The sequence below is a fragment of the Schistocerca nitens genome, chromosome 4 (assembly GCF_023898315.1).
Source record: "Schistocerca nitens isolate TAMUIC-IGC-003100 chromosome 4, iqSchNite1.1, whole genome shotgun sequence".
In the NCBI taxonomy this organism is placed as follows: domain Eukaryota; kingdom Metazoa; phylum Arthropoda; class Insecta; order Orthoptera; family Acrididae; genus Schistocerca; species Schistocerca nitens.
The window spans coordinates 725,916,852-725,932,632 of record NC_064617.1 but is presented as its reverse complement, the minus strand read 5'-3'; the positions used below and the strand labels follow the sequence as shown (position 1 = coordinate 725,932,632).

The window sequence follows — 15,781 nt, the reverse complement described above, 5'->3', positions numbered from 1 at the left end:
TTTAGCATTGGAGGGCAGCGTGGAGGGTAAAAATCGTAGAGGGAGACCAAGAGATCAATACACTAAGCAGATTCAGAAGGATGTAGGTTGCAGTAGGTATTGGGAGATGAAGAAGCTTGCACAGGATAGAGTAGCATATAGAGCTGCATCAAACCAGTCTCAGGACTGAAGACCACAACAACAACAAATTATTTTAATTCAGCATTTTTACATTCAGTATCAATTTAACACTGTTGGTAGCGGCACATGAATAAAAATACTTTTTTTAATATGACATTGCTTTATTCCCTAAATTATTGATAATTTTTTTGGATATGTGTTCAGATTTAACTATAAAACGATATCATTGTTGACTGTTAACAACAAAATGAGTCACGTCCATAATCATTTTTAAAATACAAAAATGATACTTTGCGGGTAATCATGAATCATGCTTACCTATTGTCTATAAAAAATATAACCATTGAGCTGATAAGCATAAATTCTCTGGAATATAATAATTTTTGTCACCCAGAAAATTTAGTTTTGTAACATAATACGTCTCAAAACTGATCAAGTAATTTATGTGAAAAACATTTCTACACGGACGACCATGAGTGTGATATTCTTTCATTAATCACTGCCTCAGTTCTGCGCAGCATCAAGCCCACCAAATGTTGCAAATACTCTGGTTTGACCACTCTGAACCATGGAACTGACCATAGACTCTGGCAGTTCTATCTTGTTACTGGGATTCTGTCGTAAAACCATGTCATCCTCACCCCACAGGCGTCACTGGATGAGGATAGGGAGGGGCATGTGGTCGGCACACCGCTCTCTCGGCCGCATGTCAGTTTCCGAGACCGGAGCCGCTACTTCTCAATTAAATAGCTCCTCAGCTTGCCTCACAAAGACTGAGTGCACCCCGCTTGCCAACAGCGCTGGGCAGACCGGATGGTCACCCATTCAAGTGCTAGCCCAGCCCGACAGCGCTTAACTTTGGTGATCTGACGGGAACCGGTGTTACCACTGCTGCAAGGCCGTTGGCGAATATGGTATTAACTACTTTTTTAATTTAGAAACTCATTTCATTTTCATCATCAGCCATTTGACATCAACTACTGGGCAAAGACCTTTCATAGGCATTTCCATGCAATACAGTTTTGAGCTGTACACAGCCGTGTTGCTCCTTCTTGTCGTGTTGCGCTATCGTCCATTGCGGTATCCTACCAGACTTCTGTATCCCTTTGAAAACATCAAAAAATGCCTTTGTTCACACTTCATCCATTCGTCCTGAGATATGTCTGACTCACCTCCATTTAGTTTTCCAAACATAATCACGTCTTACAAGTGAGTTTTCTTCCTTATCAAACTTTTTCCCAGTCTCTCCTATACTAATTCGCAAAATGCATCTTTTCATTGTTTGCGTGACAGTTCCAAGTTCCTAAATCATTTTCTAATTAAAAGTCGCTTTATCATTGTTGTAAATGAAAACGGGTGGTTTTTCCGTTTCAGTCACATCGGAATCTTGGTTTTAGATATCTCTTCAGTCCTTTTTGGAACTGCGCTCTATACGGAGTGTTCATTTTAACTGAAGACATTGAAACATCTCGGAAACTACACATCGAGTCAAAAAAAGTAGTACTTCCAATTTTTTTGTCTCGGATAGAGACATCCAGCGATATCCCCTCACCCCACCCTGTGCGTGGGTGGTGAGGGTAACTTGGAAATCTTCAATGGGAACCTTCGTTTTTAATTACAGATTACGCTTCTACGCTTCTACATATGTTTTGTCTGAAGCAATTTCTTCGTTTCGCCGCAGATGACGCAATAATCGGAGGAATAGAAGTGGGTGCATAATCTTACTTTACTCAATGCTACTTAGTGGCCCTTGAATATCCAATGGCATGTCGGATCCCACCTCCACGCTGCGAGGGTAGGACAGGCCAGTATTCCACAACTTCTAATTGGAAACCCCAGTCGCGACGCCGTATTCCTCCGACATGTCGAACAGGGTACTACTCGACGCGACACCTTGGTCGTGGCTCGAGGCGAAACCTACCCTACTTTTCCAATTAGAGTAAGTGTTTCAACATAGTAACACCAACATCAATACATTTAGTGATCCGCTTTTCAAATGACTGTACACAGGACAGAAGCATATATGCAGGAAAGTCAGCACAGGCGTTTCTGTTATATTTTAAATATATCCACAGACAGAAGAAATCCGGCGTTGTCAAATCCGGCGACCTAGCCATCCACTTAATAGAGCCACCTCTACCGATTCACCGAAACGTGTAAATAGTGTCTAATATGTCGGGTGTTCTGTAGAGCGTGGGCAACCAACATGCTGAAACCACATGCGTTATCGAGCGCCCAGGGCAACATCCTTCAATAGTACCGGTAGTATCCGTTCCAAAGACGTTCGACATTTGCGTCCATTCAACGTGCCGTCGGTAAAATACGAACCAATGAGTTTGTTCCCCATGATGACACACCACACGTTAATCGACCAATAACGTTGATGGTCAATGTGCCGTAACAACTGGGGACTGTTGAATTTGTTTCCCTTGATGCCACGCCAAACGTTAGCCGACCAAGGACGTCGCTGGTCAACGTGCCGTAACCAGTGGGGATTGCCAGCGGGGATTGTCTACGCTCCATTTATACACCACTGGCCATTAAAATTGCTACACCAGGAAGAAATGCAGATGATAAACTGGTTTACATTGGACAAATATATTACACTAGAGCTGACATGTGATTAAATTTTCACCCAATTTGGGTGCATAGATCCTGAGAAATCAGTAACCAGAACAACCACCTCTGGCCCTAATAACCGCCTTGATACGCCTGGGCATTGAGTCAAACAGAGCTTGGATGGCGTGTACAGGTACAGCTGCCCATGCAGCTTCAGAACGATACCACAGTTCATCAAGAGTAGTGACTGGCGTATTGTGACGAGCCAGTTGCTCGGCCACCATTGACCAGACGTTTTCAGTTGGTGAGAGATCTGGAGAATGTGCTGGCCAGGGCAGCAGTCGAACATTTTCTCTATCCAGAAGGGCCCATACAGATCCTGCAACATGCGGTAGTGCATTATCCTGCTGAAATGTAGGGTTTCGCAGGGATCGAATGAAGGGTAGAGCCACGGATCGTAACACATCTGAAATGTAACTACCACTGTCCAAAGTGCCGTCAATGCGAACAAGAGGTGACCGAGACGTGTAACCAATGGTACCCCATACCATCACGCCGGCTGATACGCCAGTATGGCGATGACGAATACACGCTTCCAATGTGCGTTCACCGCGATGTTGCCAAACACGGATGCGACCATCATGATGCTGTAAACGGAACCTGGATTCTTCCGAAAAAATGACGTTTTGCCATTCGTGCACCCAGGTTCGTCGGTGAATAGACCATCGCAGGCGCTCCTGTCTGTGATGCAGCGTCAAGTGTAACCGCAGCCGTGGTCTCCGAGCCTATAGTCCATGCTGCTGCAAACGTCGTCGAACTGTTCGTGCACGTGGTTGTTGTCTTGCAAACGTCCCCATCTGTTGACTCAGGGATCGAGATGTGGCTGCACGATTTGTTCCAGCCATACGGATAAGATGCCTGTCATCGCGACTGCTAGTGATACGAGGCCGTTGGGATCCAGCACGGCGTTCCGTATTACCCTCCTGAACCCACCAATTCCATTTTCTGCTAACAGTCGTTGGATATCGACGAACGCGAGCAGCAATGTCGCGATACGATAAACAGCAATCGCGATAGCTTACAATCCTTTATCAAAGTCGGAAACGTGATGGTACGCATTTCTCCTCCTTACACGAGGCATCACAACAACGTTTCACCAGGCAACGTCGGTCAACTGCTGTTTGTGTATGAGAAATCAGTTGGAAACTTTCCTCATGTCAGCACGTTGTAAGTGTCGCCATCGGCGCCAACCTAGTGTGATTGCTCTGAAAAGCTAATCAATTGCACATCACAGCATCTTCTTCCTGTCGGTTAAATTTCGCGTGTGTAGCGCATCATCTTCATGGTGTAGCAATTTTAATGACTAGTAGTGTACATGTTTCACCGGTTAACGCTACCACGGTTTGTGAATGTAGACTCGTAGGAAAACAGTACCTCCCCAAGGAACATGGGGGTCGTCTGCACTTGTTGACGTGCACATTCACGATACACTACCTGGGTATGAAAATCGGCGCCATGAAGTTCTTGACACAGTAACAATTGGTATGAATGATACTTAGGACGACGCAGTATTGTGAAAATACTACTTACGTACGTACTAGATTCGTGGTTTAATTGCCGGGCGCTTATCCGTGGGTTGTTGTGCAGTGTCGACAGTACAGCTATTTCCGTAGCTTCTTCTGTCACACGTTTGCTTCTCTGCCTTTTACCGGTCTGTATGCTGTTATCAGACATAAATAAGTTCACAACATTGTAAAAGAACGAACGAGAGCGATCTTTGTGGGAAACGCTCGTCGTACAAGGCAACAGCAGCCTCAACATTTCTCCGACATTCTCCTAAAATCAGGACCATTTCAATTTTTCTTCTATGGTTGCAACATTAATCGTCCACTTGCACGTCTGTTCTCTAAGTGATAGACAGATGTGCAGCCAATAAACACTTCGTAAGTATTGTAATGTTTAAAGCCGCTATCCTACGTCTGCACGACACGGGAGCTCCGGTTGTAGTCTATTGCCTGTTATGACACGTAGCAGTTTGTTACACGACAACGGTGGCGCGTCGAGTAGTCACCCGTTCGATATGTAGGAGGAATACAACGTTGCGAATGGGGTTTTCAGGTAGAAGTTGTGGAATACTGGCCTGTCCTACCCTCGCAGGGAGGTGGTGGGGAACCACGTGCAACTGGATATTCAAGAGCCATTGAGTAGCATATTGTAAATCAAGATTGTTACCCATCTCTATTCCTCCGTTTACAGCACTATCTATGGTGAAACCAAGACAATGTTTCAAACAAAAAGTATGTAGATTTTGCCATAGAGTCGTAATCTGCAGTAAAAAACGGGATAACCCTCTGAAGATTTCAAAGTTATCCCGCCACCCATGCAGGGGGTGGGGCTGCGGGTCGAGTGTGGTATCGTCGGATATCACCCAACCAGACAAACAAATTATAATTATAAAATTTTTTTATCCATTGTATAGTTTTCGAGGTATTTCAGTGTGATGAGTTAAAATGAACATCCTGTTTAAAAACGCATCAGCTAATTCTGTCTTATCGAAGTATCGCTGACGCATTATTTGGTCTTACTCTAGATGAATCTTGGAGCTCTGTTATAGTCTTTCATTAGTAGTTGGATATTATCTGAACTAGAACCAAAAAGCACATCAGCAAAACGAAGGTTGTTGAGAAATGGTTTAAATAATCAAATACTTCACCAGTCAACGTATGGTGTACTAAGACATTCCCTTCTCGGGATAGGGAACCGACAACTTCCTGACAGGTTGCTAAAAACAGGTTATTTATCTATTTTCACGTCAAATTCCGTAGGGCCAAAATGAGGTCATGGAACGTGTCAGTACATGAAATTACAACATAAAAGTAATAACAGATGAAAATAAAATGTTTATGAAACCGAAAATAGCCAGTCCATAAGTTTAAGTAAACGCAATTAACAATACAACAAAAATCAGCTTAATTTTTCAAGGAACTTCTCGACAGAATAGAAGAGTGACCCATGAGGAAACTCTTCAGTTTCCATTTGACAGCTCGTGGATTACTGCTAAGATTTTTGAATTCGAGTGGTAGCTTATTGAAAATTGATGCAGCAGTATACTGCACACCTTTCTGCACAAGGGTTAAAGAAGTCCGATCCAAATGTAGGTTTGATTTCTGCCGAGTATTAACTGAGTGAAAGCTGCTTATTTTTGGGAATAAACTAACACTCTTAACAAGAAATCAGAATAAGGAATATATATATATATATATATATATATATATATATATATATATATATATATATATATATATATATTGAGAGGCCAATGTCAAAATATCCAGCCTCGTGAACAGGGGTCGACAAGAGGTTCGTGAACTTACACCACTTATTGCCCGAACCGCCCGTTTCTCACCCAAAAATATCCTTTTAGAATGGGAACAGTTGCCCCAAAATATAATACCATACGACACAAGTGAACGAAAACAAGCAAAGTAGACTAATTTTCATATCGAATGATCACACACTTCAGATACCGTTCGAATAGTAAAAATGGCAGCTTTAAGTCATTGAACAAGATCCTGAACGTGGGCTTTCCACGACAGTGTACTACCTATCTGAACACCTAGAAACTTGAACTGTCCTGTTTCACTAATCGTATGCCCATTCTGTGAAACTGAAAAGTCAGGGTTTGTTGAATTGTGTGTTAGAAACTTAGTCTTACTGTGATTTATCATTAGTTTATTTTCTACAAGCCATGAACTTAGGTCATGACCTGCACTATTTGAAACCAAGCCAATGTTGCCCACAACATCCTTTACTACCAAGCTAGTGTCATCAGTAAACAGAAATGTTCTTGAGCTACTCGTAATACTAGAGGTCATATCAGTTATATAAACAAGGAACAGGAGTGGCCTCAACACTGATCCTTGGGGCACCCCCCCACTTAACCGTACTCCACTCAGACTCCACATCACAGCCATTCTCAACATTGTTAATAATGACCTTTTGCTGTCTCTTGCTAAAGTAAGAGGTGAACCAATTGTGAATTATTCCCCGTATTCCGTGATGGTCCAACTTCTGGAGCAACATATTATGATCAACACAATCAAACCCCTTAGTTAAATCAAAAAATATGCCTAGCGTTCGAAACCTTTCGTTTAACCCATTCAATACCTCACAGAGAAAAGATAATACAGCATTTTCAGATGTTAAACGACTTCTAAAGCTGAACTGTACATTTGATAGCAAATAGGGTGATATATAATCATCAAATATCCTTACATACTCAACCTTTTCAATAACTTTAGTAAACACTGATGGCATAGAAATAGGTCTAAAATTATCTACATTATCTCTTTCTCCCTTTTTATAAAGCGGCTTTACTACTGAGCACTTTAATCGTTCAGGAAACTGACCATTCCTAAATGAAAAATTACAAATGTGGCTAAATACAGGGATAACATGTGCAGTGCAGTACTTTAATATTCTGCTGGACACTCCATCACAACCATGAGAGTCCTTAGTCTTCAGTGACTTAATTATTGACTCAATCTCCCCCTTGTCTGTATGACAGAGGAGTATTACAGGCATCAATCTCGGAAAGGTATTTGGCAAGAAAGTTATATGATTCCCTGTAGAAACTATATTTTACTTTAATTCACCAGCAATGCTCAGAAAATGATTGTTAAATACTGTACATATATTTGATTTATCAGTCACAGAAATATCTTTACTACGAACTGGCTTTATATCGTCGACCTTGTGCTGCTGACCAGGTGCTTCCTTCACAACTGACCATGTGGTTTTAATTTTATCTTGTGAGATGGCTATTCTGTTTGCATACCACACATTCTTTGCCTTCCTAACAACACTTTTAAGCACCTTACAATGCTGTTAGTGATGGTCTACTGCAGCTTGATTGTGACTGCTTCTAACATTTTGATATTATTCCCGCTTTGTTCTACATGATATCCTTATCCCACTAGTCAGCCACCTGGGCTACCTATTACTGCTAGTGACATATTTCCTTATCTGATACCTGTTTCAGTTTTAAATTTCTTCCACACTAATGAAATCAGCTGGTAGCTGTAATTCTGATGTATATGTAGCATGCACTGATTCAGAGTTTTGATTCTCAAATGTGTTCAGTAACTTGTTGTTGAAACTGTCTACAAATCAATGTCTTCCAGCTGAAGTTGTACTTCATATTGGCAGCTCCTTTTTTCTAAAAACGAAACTGTACTATTATTCCTTTACCTGGTTAAAATCGTTTTTCTAGGATGTTAGCGACAATTTTAGCGAACGGATTGTCCATTACAGAGAGAAGGTTAATAGGTTTACAGCTTGTTAAGTCTCGTCTCTCTTCTTTGTTCTGACATCCTTCCAGATTTGGAGATTTATCTTTCTCTGTGGATATTTTGTAATTTAAAAATTACAAGTCCCTTTGCATCTATTTTCCTCTAATTTTAATAACTACCACTGAAACAGAAGCCTTCATCATAACAAGTTGTTTACCCAATATAATTTAAATTTATGTCTCGTTTTCTGTTTGTCTTCAACTATTTCCCTATCAACTTAGTTCAGCTTTTCTTACACTTTCTGGAAAACGTTTCCAAGAGTTTTATTTAGTTAAGTATTTCCTCTTACGTTATTGTTATCGTTTATTTGAAATTTTCACTTTCTCAGCTTCTCTTTACTAGATACTTTGTCGACTTTCTTACACCTGCCTTTTTCGTACTTAAAGCTACTTTTACTATTTGCATAGGTGATTTTATTAAATAACTGATCTTTTTCTTTATTTCGGTGTAATTTCAAATTTCTATGGTGATGAAGTTCTACATATAGTCATTTATAATCTATGTTCATAAGCAACTTCTCATAATCTGAATTTTTGCTTTCCTGCTTGATGTGATTCTTTATCTCTAACTTTGTATCCGTTGCTAATATGCACCTTGCTATTCTATGTTATTTTAAATTATAGAGTACTTGAGGCTTTCATATCCTCTGCAATTTCTTTGATTTCATATTGAATAATAGATGCACAGCCAGCCTGAAATCAGTTAATATTTTTTGGTGACTATCACTGCTTAACCACAAGTGTTTCTTCTGAGTCCTTGAAATAAGGACTTGTCAAACCACTATCTTAAACGGACATTGCTGTAGCATCTTATCGTTACTGAGAAATCTTAAAGCATTCTCTGAGCCCTGAGAGTATATAGTCCACGACCACATTAACCAACCGCTTAAATACAAGCAACCATTCAAGCTTCAGTAAACATCGCAGCACAGCATCTGTTTTAATAAAAGTAATAGACATGGATAGACAAGAGGGGAGTGTTATGTCGTTATTAGACCTCAGGAAAGCCTTTGATACTGTCGACTTCGACATTTTACTCCCCAAACTTAGGAGCCTTAATTTATCACCAAGTGCAATACAATCGTTTAGTTCATACCTGCTTCACAGTGCGTCGTCTATGGCACCATAAAGTCACAATGGAGACACGCAGTATGAAGCATCTCCCAGAATTCGGTATTAGGACGTATACTGTTTTCATTGTATAACGATACGTCATAATTTCTGTCCTATTGTAAATGTGTACATCGACATCTACATCTATACTCCACAAGCCACCTGATGGCGGGTGGTGGAGGGTACCTCGTGTACCACTGGTAACAGTATATCCTCTCCCTTTTCCTGTTCCAGTGCCAAATGGTTCACGAGGAGAACGATTACTGGTAAGCCCCCGTATCGGTTCGAATATCTCTGATTTCATCTCCGTAGCCTTTTCATGAGATATACCTAGGAGGCAGCAACACGTAAGTTGACTTGTCTAGGAAAGTACTCTCTCTGAACGTTAACAAGATCGCCACGTCCTAAAAGGGCCTCACACTAGAAATATACAAAATGGAGCGTGTAACTGAAGGGTAGCTGCATCTTTTGATGTTAGTAGGCACTCAGACAGAAGGTTGGTTAGTTTAGGAAAGATGCTACAGAAATAACGTCCTATAAGGTCTTCAGTCAGTGACTGAAGCTGTCTTAGCATGTCAAGGGAGTCCTTCCAAAAGAAACAGGAGAAGATACCCGGAAACATATTGAAAGTTTTCCAGTAAAAGAGAGTCATCATGCTAGCAAGGATACCAAATATTTAGATGCCAGACTTAACATTATAGTGAAGCATTAGTTGTTTAAGGAGAAAAATTCCCTGATAAAGACCACCTTAAGCAACATTTTTAAAGGAAACTTTCATTTTGCATTTTGGACGTCCTGAAACAGACTGCTGTTCCACATGTGAAGAGCAGAAGGTGAAAATGAGAAACCCTCGCATTAACGATGTCGCCACTGGAAAGATAACGGCTTTGTACTAAGCTTACTGATGAAGCTAAAAGGACAAACGAACTCGATGTACTTGCTGACAGTTTTGTCTAAATGAAAAATGTCCAAATTCCACAGAGTCCTCTCCAGGATACATTTTGCATACAATTGAAAACTGATACATTTTTTATTCCTGACATTAAAAAACAATGCACTCATGTATACATATCATGAAGGCAATGGAAAACAAGGGTGCAATGAGGTAAGCAATTTCCTCTACAAATTTTTGTAGAATGTTCCTCCATCAGTCACTGAATTACACATATTCCGACAGCTGTGGAAGACGGAACAAAAGTCATATTGTGTCGAGAATGCTACTGGCATTGACTGACCGTAATAGGTTTCAGAAAATTGAACACCATTTGCCTGTCAGAGGGCATTCTTTTGTTTGCTTATGTGCACGATTTTAATTTTGTTCGTAGTCTCAAACGAATCCTGATACTCACACCAATATTATGCATTAGTGATGTTTTCTTTTCAGGAGAAAAGAAAGAATGGTTTAAGTGTAATTACGTTTTTATTAGTTTTCTCGAAACTATAATGGAATCACTAAGGCCCTTTTAGCATGTGGCCATTCAACAGTAAACCACAAGGTGATGGAGAACCCCTTTTTGCAAAATTAACTGTCTCCATGACGCTTTCGTGCTTACCAAATGAATCTGTACGATGATGACCTCCAGTTGTGTATAAGTGCAAAGCCGATGAACAAAAAGACGGCTCTCGAGACTTTCACTGCTGTCTTGCATTCAGTATCAAAATGCGCACAGAATACAGCGTTAAAGCTCCACTGATCCAAACCTCAAGCGGTCCTGATTCGTTACTCTAGCTCATCACCCCCAGATATCGAGAATCCCTACAATTGTTGAGTCTAAGCAGGACACATATCAGCTTCTCTCCCCCAGCAAGGAACTTAAGAGTAATAATAGAGGCGAAGCTAAGTTGTACTGAGCACATAGCTGCACTGTGCAAGGATACCATCAGAATCCCTCCATGCACAAAAAAAAAAAAAAAAAAAAAAACCGAAAGCTCTTCCCTTTTGAGCTGAAAAGAGAGCTGTTCAAACGCCTGTATTCCCAGTTCTTGATAACAGTGATGCTAGTCTGCAAGGTCATCCTCAGGAAAGTTCATGAGGCCTGAAATTGGTGGAGAACACCTGAGTTCTATATATCTATGATGTTCGACCCTTTGACCATATTTCATCATCAGATATTAGAAAATTTGATGATGATGGTCTATTGATAGACCAGCAGTTTTTTAACGCATTAAATTATTCTTTTCCATGCATGACTGTATTTTTTTGAGTTATAGGTACATTATGCAGTTACCCACGACGAGACGTGTCAGTACAACAGTGCAAAATAATCAGACAATGGAGAAATACGAGGGCTACTCATAAAGCCACTTTGAAAGAATAAAGATGCGTAATTGATTTATGGTATGTTCGTGCAGATACATGTCCGCAGTTACGGTACACACTGAAATCAACGGCCGGCCAGTGTGGCCGAGCGGTTCTAGCCGCTACAGCCAGGAACCGCACGACTGCTACGGTCGCAGGTTCGAATCCTGCCTCGTGTATGGATGTGTGTGATGACCTTAGTTTAGTTACGTTTAAGTAGTTCTAAGTTCTAGGGGACTGATGACCTCAGATGTTAAGTCCCATAGTGCTCCGAGCCATTTGAGCCATTTTTTTAAATCAACGCGACACAGTACCGTAGCACACTGCTAGAGGAGCCACAGCAAAATAGCGCAGCCCGTCACCATTTAATCGATCAGTTACTCTAGTTTGTTTGCATCGTCTATCGGCTGCCTGCTGCGGTACAGTGGCGCATAGATGTCAATGTGTACCGCAACAGCTGTCATATATTTGCACAAGAAAACCAAAACATAATTGCGTAACTTTATTTTTTCGAAGCGTTTTTACAACAATATGACTATTACCCTTAAAATCACAATTTTAAGATTACTAAGATTGTTTAAGTCATTAGTCCTTTGATACACTTCGTTGCGTCCGCCACTTCAGACTTCGACTTGCTAACTGCATCTGTAGGTATATAGTCCAGCCAATAATTTCGATAATACATCGACGTGACAAAAGTGTTAGGATAACGATACGACACAAACACAGTTGGCGGTAATATCACCTACACAAGATATAAACAAGCAGAGCACTGGTGCAGATGTCACTTGCACTCAGGTGATTCATCTGGAAAGGTTTTGTGGCACCACGGGAATCAGCAGTCTTTGATCGCGGAATGACAGTTGGGGCTAGATGTATGGGACAATCCAGTTCGGAAATCGTCAGGAAATTCAGTATTCCGAGATCCACAGTGTCAAGAACGTGCCGAGAATACATTTCAGGCATTACCTCTCACAACGGACAATGCAATGGCCGATGGCCTTCACTTAACATCCGAGAGTAGCGGCGTTAGCGTAGAGGTGTCAGTGCTAACAGACAAGTAACACTGTGTGAAATAACCGCAGAAATCAGCAAGGGACATACGCCGAACGTATCCGTCACGACAGTGCGGCGAAGTTTGGCGTAAATGGGCTATGACAGCAGACGACCGACGCGAATGATTTTTACCAGCACAACATCGCCTGCAGTGTCGCTCTTGGGCTCATGACGATATCGGTTGGACGCTAGACGACTGGAAAACCACGGCTGTTCAGATGAGTCCCGATTTCAGTTGGTAAGAGCTGACGGTAGGTTTCGAGTGTGGCGCAGAACCAACGCAGCCGTGGACCCAAGTTGTCACAAGGCACTGTGCAAGCTGGTGATGGCTCTATAATGGTGTGGGCTGTGTTTACCTGGAATGGATCAGTCCTCTGTGCAAACTGAACCGACCATTGACTGGAAATTATTATGTTCGGCTTCTCGGAGACCATTTGTAGCCATTCATAGATTTCACGTTCCCGAACTACGATGGAATTTTTATGAATGTCAGTACACCATGGCACCATGTCACAATTGTTGTTTGGTTTGAAGAACATTCTGGACAATTCGAGCAAAAGAATTGGCCACTCAGATCGCCCGACATGAATTCCATCAAATCGAGAGTTCAGTTCGTGCACGAAATCCTGACCTGCAACAGTTTCGCAATTATACACGGGTACAGAGGCAGCATGGCTCACTACTTCTGCAGGGAACTTCCAACGGATTGTTGAGTCCGTGCCACGTTGAGTTACTGCACTGCGCCGGGCGAAAGGAGATCCGACACGCCATTATAGCAATTCAGACTTTCGTCGCCTCAGTCTATCTTTCTTCGTTCACACTAACAATATTTCCTCCCACCCTCTTTTCTTCTACTGTTAATTTCCCTCTCCTGCTAATCAACCTTTCATGTGCAAAAAAATGGTTCAAATGGCTCTGAGCACTATGGGACTTAACATCTGAGGTCATCAGTCCCCTAGAACTTAGAACTACTTAAACGTAACTAACCTAAGGACATCGCACACATCCATACGCGAGGCAGGATTCGAACCTGCGACCGTAGCAGTCGCGCGGTTCTGGACTGAAGCGCCTAGAACCACTCGGCCACCACGGCCGGCTTTCATGTGCACCTTAGCTAACTTGTTACTTTCTGTGGTGAGTGTTTTCCATACAGTGTTCCTCGATTTTTCTCTGGATTTCTTACTTAATCTGCCCATTAACCTTTAAACATACTTTTGTAGCACCGTATTTCAAAAGACTCCGATTTCTTCTTCTGAAAGTACACATTTATGGGATAAAACCGTTACGAAAGTTAAACCGAAAAGTAATCTCAAGAGCATCTACGTCTGACGTAGCAATAATTCTTTCCACTACACATTGCCTCAGTAAACGAACTCTCCATAAAAAAACAGACGCAAGTTTCCAGAATTAGTCTGTCTGCTGATGCCTACAGAAAATAAAAGGACGGCTAGGAGAGAATGCTTTGGACGGCAAGGCGGCGCCCTGTGTGAGTAGAAGGAGCAGCACCTTCAACATTTTAGAGCGTAACCCTCTTAAATCGCTCAGGAATTAAGTGTTGATGAATTTATAGATGGAAGGCAAATTGGTCGACGTGCCGGCCGGAGGAACTCTTCTTCGCGGCTTATGTTATTAAATTTTCTCGAGAAACTGGAGCACGCCGCTGCCTCCTGCCATAAAGCGTTAGATGAAATTCGGAGATAGAATAATGAACGCGGAGCTGGTCTCTTCCCAGCGACCTGCCATCGCATTTCATTATGCGCACGCCCCCGTTAACGTCGACCAGAAGGGTAAAAAATAGGAGGTGCTCGTGTAATTACAGGACGTCGTGTTGGTTTAAGCGGCACTTACTACAAAAGGGGACTCCCAATCTCGTCACATTCTCCTTGAGGAGGAGTACCACGAGGAATTAACTCCGTCCGGGTGGGTAATGAATAACCCGAGAGACGGCGGCCGGTCCATTGGGACTTGGCATCCGCCTCTATTGTCCCGAGGAAGAGGACAAAGGCCGAAACGTTGCGGAGCCGAGCGCGAGCGCGCATGCGCAGACGGGTGAGTGCATTGCCCCATTGAGTCCTCCCGACACTTGGACACCGGCTAATGTCGGAAACGAAATTAATTTTTCCCTGCCTCGTCGCTTTTTGTTTACTCGTCAGTCTATCGCCGAGCGCGTTTAATCGCGCTGGAATGGCCGCAGGCTCACTCGTGAACGACGTCTGTTTACTGCCGCCGCAGCTGTCGCGATAACGTGTAACGAGCGTGCACCGAATTACAACACGTGCCTTATTATTACTGGCGGCAGTTCCGCCACCGGGATAATTAAACAGTGGCCGTAATGGGGGAGACGCGCAAGATTGGAAAAATATCAGGTAATGAGGGTTGCCAGATTTAGTGACCGTCCAAGGTGGCTGCTGAATCACTCGAAAGGGTGTCGTTGCGTTCTGGGCTGTGTTATCCGGTATAGATTTACGCTTTAATATGAAACACCAGTATTACGCCTGTGGTAGAAATCTGGATAAATACCTTAGTATGTTTCATGATGCTGTTTTACAGTTTTTTAAGTGCATGTCGGTTAATAGAGACAATTTTTCTGCTCTACGGGTTTACAGCATTTACTAGTATTGCCAGAGTAAATTGGCAAAATAACCGAATATTCTCTGGCGAAAGGATGTGCTTAGCTGCAGGTGAACACAAAAAACACTTTGTAAACATTAGTAATAATATATATCATTGCTAGTTACAGCTTTCAGCGAATTTTTGTTACCTTTAATGTACTGACATAGGTTGATGCATGTTTCACACTTCAAATCACAACGAATGCGTAATCCTGCTTTGATCATATCGGACGATTTGTTTCTAGCGTCAGATCATAAATTATTTATGTAACTGAAGGTTCTTTCCATATAAGCATTCTTCTGTGGAACCGTCATTATCTTTTAATACAGTAATACTAAGTTACCAAATCAGCAGGAATATTCCTTTCTTGCCGGCCGAAGTGGCCGTGTGGTTAAAGGCGCTGCAGTCTGGATCCGCAAGACCGCTACGGTCGCAGGTTCGAATCCTGCCTCGGGCATGGATGTTTGTGATGTCCTTAGTTAGGTTTAACTAGTTCTAAGTTCTAGGGGACTAATGACCTCAGCAGTTGAGTCCCATAGTGCTCAGAGCCATTTGAACCATATTCCTTTCTATTCTATTCTACTAGTTCAGTGCCCGGCGTGGCCCGGGATGTTTAATATTTGCCACACAACTCTTTGGCCCCGTGCCTTCTTCAATATAGTAATAGCGAA

General features: G+C 42.1%; 1 pseudogene; it reads right to left on the bottom strand.

Annotated features, from left to right (window-relative positions):
* Positions 1 to 909: 909 nt before the first annotated feature.
* Positions 910 to 1,027, bottom strand: LOC126254320 (5S ribosomal RNA; annotated as a pseudogene).
* Between the last annotated feature and the right edge of the window lie 14,754 nt (positions 1,028 to 15,781).